At 37.7% G+C, this 6,206-nt stretch overlaps 2 pseudogenes; both read right to left on the bottom strand.

Annotated features, from left to right (window-relative positions):
* Positions 1 to 821: 821 nt before the first annotated feature.
* On the bottom strand, positions 822 to 940 carry LOC148524681 (5S ribosomal RNA; annotated as a pseudogene).
* Positions 941 to 5,787: 4,847 nt separating this feature from the next.
* Positions 5,788 to 5,906, bottom strand: LOC148524680 (5S ribosomal RNA; annotated as a pseudogene).
* Positions 5,907 to 6,206: the final 300 nt, after the last annotated feature.

Below are 6,206 nucleotides of genomic sequence, written 5' to 3'. Positions count from 1 at the left end.
CGCCCAAAGATTCCAAATCTCCACCCTCTATGACAACATCCGCCCTCTTCTGGGTCTGGACGGAGGCAGATGGTTATAGGATCGGCGTCTACGTGGCTTCCGCCCTCACTCCTGGTTTCCGTGGCATCCGTCCTTCAGTATCCGGTGATGGTATCCCGGGTGTCCACGTGACTTCCGCCCTGACTCCAACGTTCATCATCTCGCAGGCATCCGCCCATACTCGACGTCATCGGCATCCCACTCAGTTTAAGCGCTCCTTACTCCTATCACATTCCGGAGATAGGCACTGCCATTAGTCTGCGGAAGCAGAAAAATTCAGTAATATTTGGAAACTTTGAGAGCGCCATTTTGAGAGAGGGTAATTCTGCCCAAAGTGTTAACATTAGTAGACACACCACTTAAATAGACAAAGAATAATAGTAACGTTTATGTGGCAATAAGCCAGGGTATAGCAGCATAAAAACAACATCAAGTTCCAAATGGCAGATAAAAAAGGTATTAAAAAAGGTATAATATAAAATATGATAAAAATATATCAATGAGGCACAACTGGTTAAGGAAAATATATAATAATAAATTATTGTAAGTAAGAAATATGTATATATAAAAACGAAAGAAAACACTGGCTAATATAATGTTATGTTAGGCACGTCACAGTCTTCATAGGATCTTCAAGAGTAAAGAATTAATTAGTTAATTATTTAGAAGCAGAGGAGGGGGTTGGTTGATAAAGTTCGTGAGTAACCATGGAACAAGGTTAGAGAGTTACAACCATTCAGAGACCCAGTGGCTATCTTGCGCCCTGTTGTAAGTATGTATGAACACTACAACACCTGGTATTCCCAGGAGGTCTCCCATCCCAGTACTGGCCAGGCCCATACATGCTTAGCTTCCAAGATCGGACGAGATTGGGCATATACACAATGGTCTGGTTGTAGGTTCCTTTTGTCATACACAACTACCGCCTTGTCTCTTACAAGAATGGGGCTATCTCATAACTCTCATTAAATCCTTGTGGAGCCATGGTATTTAACTCAAAGATCCAGAACATTTCTCTATTTGATAATTTGTTCCCTAGATCTCCCCCTCTCTCTCCTAATTTAACATGCTCTATAGCTTTAAAAGTTAGGTCCTCCGGGTTAGGATCATGGTAGACAGAAAAGTGTTTAGACACCGCATGTCCCTCGACCTTATTTTTGATATTGCGGACATGTTCCTGGATTCTCAACTTTAACGGTCTCTTAGTTTTCCCCACGTATTTTAAACCACATTTACACTCCAAAAGGTAAATGGTCGAAGTAGTATTACAGTTCATATAGTTCTTAATTTTGAATTCTTTTGAACCATCAAATTTATGAAATATTTTCCTTTGTGGATGGATATATTTGCAGACATTACAATGTCCACACTTGTAGCAGCCTAAACACCTGGGGAGGATTTCGTTGATGTTAGATGTTCCACTCTTAATCATACTTGGTGCTAAGATGTCTTTTAAGTTTTAATTTTTCTTATAGAATATCTCAGGCCTTGAGGGGAGGATCTCTTTTAGGACAGGGTCCATAAGCAGAAGATGCCAGTGTTTCTGTAAAGAACTCCTAATTTTAGTCTTGTGTCCGTTATAGGTGGTTATAAAAGGCACACAGTTTTTCTTTCCCCGATCTTTATTATTGTATTCCAACAAGTCATCCCTTGGCAAGTCTTTAATTTTCTCTGCTGCCTGTGATAATAGTTTGTCAGGATAACCTTTGTTTCGAAATCTCTCAGTATAGACTTGAATCTGTTCCTCACAATCTTGCTCTCTCGTACAATTCAGCTTAATTCTATAAAACTGAGAGTAGGGGATATTGGTTTTCCATCTTTTAAGATGTCCACTTTTAAAATGTAAATAACTATTAGTGTCGACCTTTTTTATAAAGTTATTTGTAATGATCTCATCATTATCACATGATAAAACCAGATCTAAAAATTCCACTGATATACTGCTAAAATGGGACATGAACTTCAAATTAAAATCATTAATTGCAATATATTCTAAAAAATGATTAAAAAGTTCCTCAGAGCCTTCCCAGATGATTAAAATGTCATCAATGTACCTCTTATAGAGTATAATGTTTCCATGAAATGGGTTGTTCCTATAAATATGATTGTCTTCCCAATGCCCCAAGAAAATGTTCGCAAAGCTAGGGGCAAAAATGGTGCCCATAGCCGTGCTACATATCTGTTGGTAAAACACGTCCAAAAATTTAAAATAGTTGTGAGTGAGAATAAAAGACATTAAATCACATAAGAACTCTTGATGAAGGGGACTGATGGATTCGTCCTTCTCAAGGACTGCTCTGCATGCATTGATTCCTTTATTATGCTCAATGCAAGTGTACAAAGCCTGTACATCAATTGTGGCCCAAGAATATGTTGGTTGCCATTTGATCCCCTTTAAACATTGTAAAACATTCATAGTGTCTTTTAAATATGAGTCTAATAAAATAACATATTTTTGTAAAAAAACGTCAACATATTCAGAAAGATGGGAGGTAAGCGAATCTATGCCTGTTACAATAGGGCGACCTGGAGGTGATGTCATCGATTTATGAATTTTAGGCAGAAAGTAAAATATAGGGGTAATGGGGTTGGTCTGCATGAGAAACTGAAATTCATCCTTATTTATAACTCCATTGCGGAGACCACCTAACAGAAGTGTCCTCATATCATCTAGATATTCTACTACAGGATCTCCCTTTAATGGTCTATATGAGTTTATGTCCTTCAATAATCTTTCAGCTTCTTTGAGATATGCTTTTCGATTCATGATGACCAAACCCTCCTTTATCAGCTTGTTTTATTACCACGTCTTTATTCTTTTGTAACTCCTTCAGGGCATGTTTCTCTTTGTTCTTCAAGTTCTGTTTTTGTAGATTAGCTTCTCCACCTTCACATAGGTCTTTCTTCACTTTTTCATAGAAGACCTCAATGTGACTGCATTTAGACTCTAAAGGATAGTATGTGGATTTACATTTCAATCCTGATTTTGATGTTGAATCCATAAAGTTCTTAATAGGTGCTGATTCCTTTCTTATAAAATGCCTTTTGAGTGTCAGATTTCTCACAAACTTGTTCAAGTCTATAAATACGTCAAATTTGTTCATCTTGGATGTCGGTGCATAATTTAACCCTTTGCTTAATAGACTAATCTCAGATTCCGTTAGTTGATGTTGTGATAAGTTAAAAATGCCTTGTTGTTGGAGATTCATTGAAGGTACCTTCTCTTTAGGTTTCTTCCTCCCGCCCCGTTTTCCTCTTCTTCTCGTTGTCTTCTTTTGAGGGGCGATGCTATAGTTGCTGTTTCCCTGACAGGTTGCTTCCTTATATCGCTTGGTGTGTCTAGACCTGGGGATAAAAAATGATGTTGGTCTGAGTCGCCAGTGGATTCTAATCTCTGTAGGGCTGCATACCTATTGCGTGTATGGGTTATTCGGTATCTTGGAGATTGTACATCTCTATAGTAGTTTCTTTTATATGTAGGTTTCCAATTAGAATGTGTCCTTGATGGAGTTGGAATGATGCTACTTTTAGAATTCTGGAATCTTGACCATTGTTTAATTCTGTTATTTTCATAGTCCTGTTTATCTCTATGGAACTTCTTCTCTTTGCCTTTAATTACCAATTCTTCTGTTCTTTATAATTTTTTCATTAGGACAACTTCGTTCTCCTTAAAGTTATCTTTCATTTTGAATTCTTCCATTTGTTGCTCTTTTAACTTAATTTCCTGTTCTAAATTCTGTAAAAGGTCCTGTTTTTCTTTGATAATGAGTTGCATGAGGTCCAAAGAACATCTATGCAGGATCTTATCCCATTCCCTAATGAAATCTGTTTTATCCAGACCAAAGGTGGGATTTTTTTGGATCCTCAGTCCTCTCGGAATCCTATTCACAGAGATATAATGTTCAAGGCCTTTCACATCCCACCAAGCTTTAATTTCCTTGGTCATGAGTTTTTCAATGTCCCAAAATAAATTATCAATGTTTTCGGTGGGTACCTCAGTATATGACACTATATTACTCTCATTAAAAATTTTTTTACATAAATCACTTCTCTTAATTGTGCGTTCAGTATTACGAAACATCCTTAAAAAGTGCAGTAACAATGTGCAATCACACAAAAACTGTATTTAGGAAGGCTGCCTAGCCAAAGAAAACCCAAGTAATGTAGAATAAATGTGATGACTATGGCGCCAACCAACAACAGTAAATAAATGTAGATTTAAATTAAGAAATTAAAGTGACCAATTAGAGTGAAACAAATATATAACAGGACACGCTACCAGAAGGTGTCAGCTGAATACAGGTAAGGAGGATTGGGGCAAATCCCAAACAATAAATGTGGAAATAACAAATGATACAGCGACAGGCGTCACTTAAAAAGTGCACAGTGCAATAAATATAAAGAAATTTAATCGAAAATTCATATAGACATACTAACATAAATACATATAAAAATGCACAAAATGAATGGGCAAGATATAATAGCTTAGAAAAGCATATCAACATATCTCAACACCACAGTGTTGGAATAAAGTGCAAATGCATAATGGTATATATTGCACAAGCCCAATAATATATATTAAAAACAGATAAACTGAGAATATAGTTTTAAAAACAGCAATGAATTCAAAGGTGCTTATCTTAGTGGATTTAAAGGCAAGAGTGCAGCTTTCCCAACGCGTTTCATCCAATGGGACTTTTTCAAGGGATATTAGCTAGCATGCATGTGTCCATATTTATACCAAGTTTAAACAGAACCAATTAATCATCCTCATTGTGATTGGTGACCTCATATCCGGTCTATCGGAATGATTAAACAAAGGAGACTTTCAAAGTGCTCCTATAAATTAAGTTAAATATTTGTAACACAAATAAAATTCCAGAAACGTCCAGAGATCTTAAATATAGTGTAAAACTAAGCGTAATACTAAGCGGTACTTCCGCATAAAGATTCCAAATCTCCACCCTCTATGACAACATCCGCCCTCTTCTGGGTCTGGACGGAGGCAGATGGTTATAGGATCGGCGTCTACGTGGCTTCCGCCCTCACTCCTGGTTTCCGTGGCATCCGTCCTTCAGTATCCGGTGATGGTATCCCGGGTGTCCACGTGACTTCCGCCCTGACTCCAACGTTCATCATCTCGCAGGCATCCGCCCATACTCAACGTCATCGGCATCCCACTCAGTTTAAGCGCTCCTTACTCCTATCACATTCCGGAGATAGGCACTGCCATTAGTCTGCGGAAGCAGAAAAATTCAGTAATATTTGGAAACTTTGAGAGCGCCATTTTGAGAGAGGGTAATTCTGCCCAAAGTGTTAACATTAGTAGACACACCACTTAAATAGACAAAGAATAATAGTAACGTTTATGTGGCAATAAGCCAGGGTATAGCAGCATAAAAACAACATCAAGTACCAAATGGCAGATAAAAAAGGTATTAAAAAAGATATAATATAAAATATGATAAAAATATATCAATGAGGCACAACTGGTTAAGGAAAATATATAATAATAAATTATTGTAAGTAAGAAATATGTATATATAAAAACGAAAGAAAACACTGGCTAATATAATGTTAGACACGTCACAGTCTTCATAGGATCTTCAAGAGTAAAGAATTAATTATTTAGAAGCAGAGGAGGGGGTTGGTTAATAAAGTTCGTGAGTAACCATGGAACAAGGGTAGAGAGTTACAACCATTCAGAGACCCAGTGGCTATCTTGCGCCCTGTTGTAAGTATGTATGAACACTACAACACCTGGTATTCTCAGGAGGTCTCCCATCCCAGTACTGGCCAGGCCCATACATGCTTAGCTTCCAAGATTGGACGAGATTGGGCATATACACAATAGTCTGGTTGTAGGTTGCTTTTATCGTACATAACTACCGCCTTGTCTCTTACAAGAATGGGGCGATCTCATAACTCTCATTAAATCCTTGTGGAGCCATGGTATTTAACTCAAAGATCCAGAACATTTCTCTTCTTGATAATTTGTTCCCTAGATCTCCCCCTCTCTCTCCTAATTTAACATGCTCTATAGCTTTAAAAGTTAGGTCCTCCGGGTTAGAATCTTTTTAAGTGACGCCTGTCGCTGAATCATTTTTCCATATATATATATATATGTCAGCTGAAACCCACCATGGTGGGGGGGGGGCCTGCCCATG

This window comes from Taudactylus pleione, unplaced genomic scaffold, assembly GCF_031769625.1.
Source record: "Taudactylus pleione unplaced genomic scaffold, aTauple2 ptg000117l, whole genome shotgun sequence".
Lineage (NCBI taxonomy): Eukaryota > Metazoa > Chordata > Amphibia > Anura > Myobatrachidae > Taudactylus > Taudactylus pleione.
This window is presented reverse-complemented; position numbering and strand designations above follow the sequence as displayed.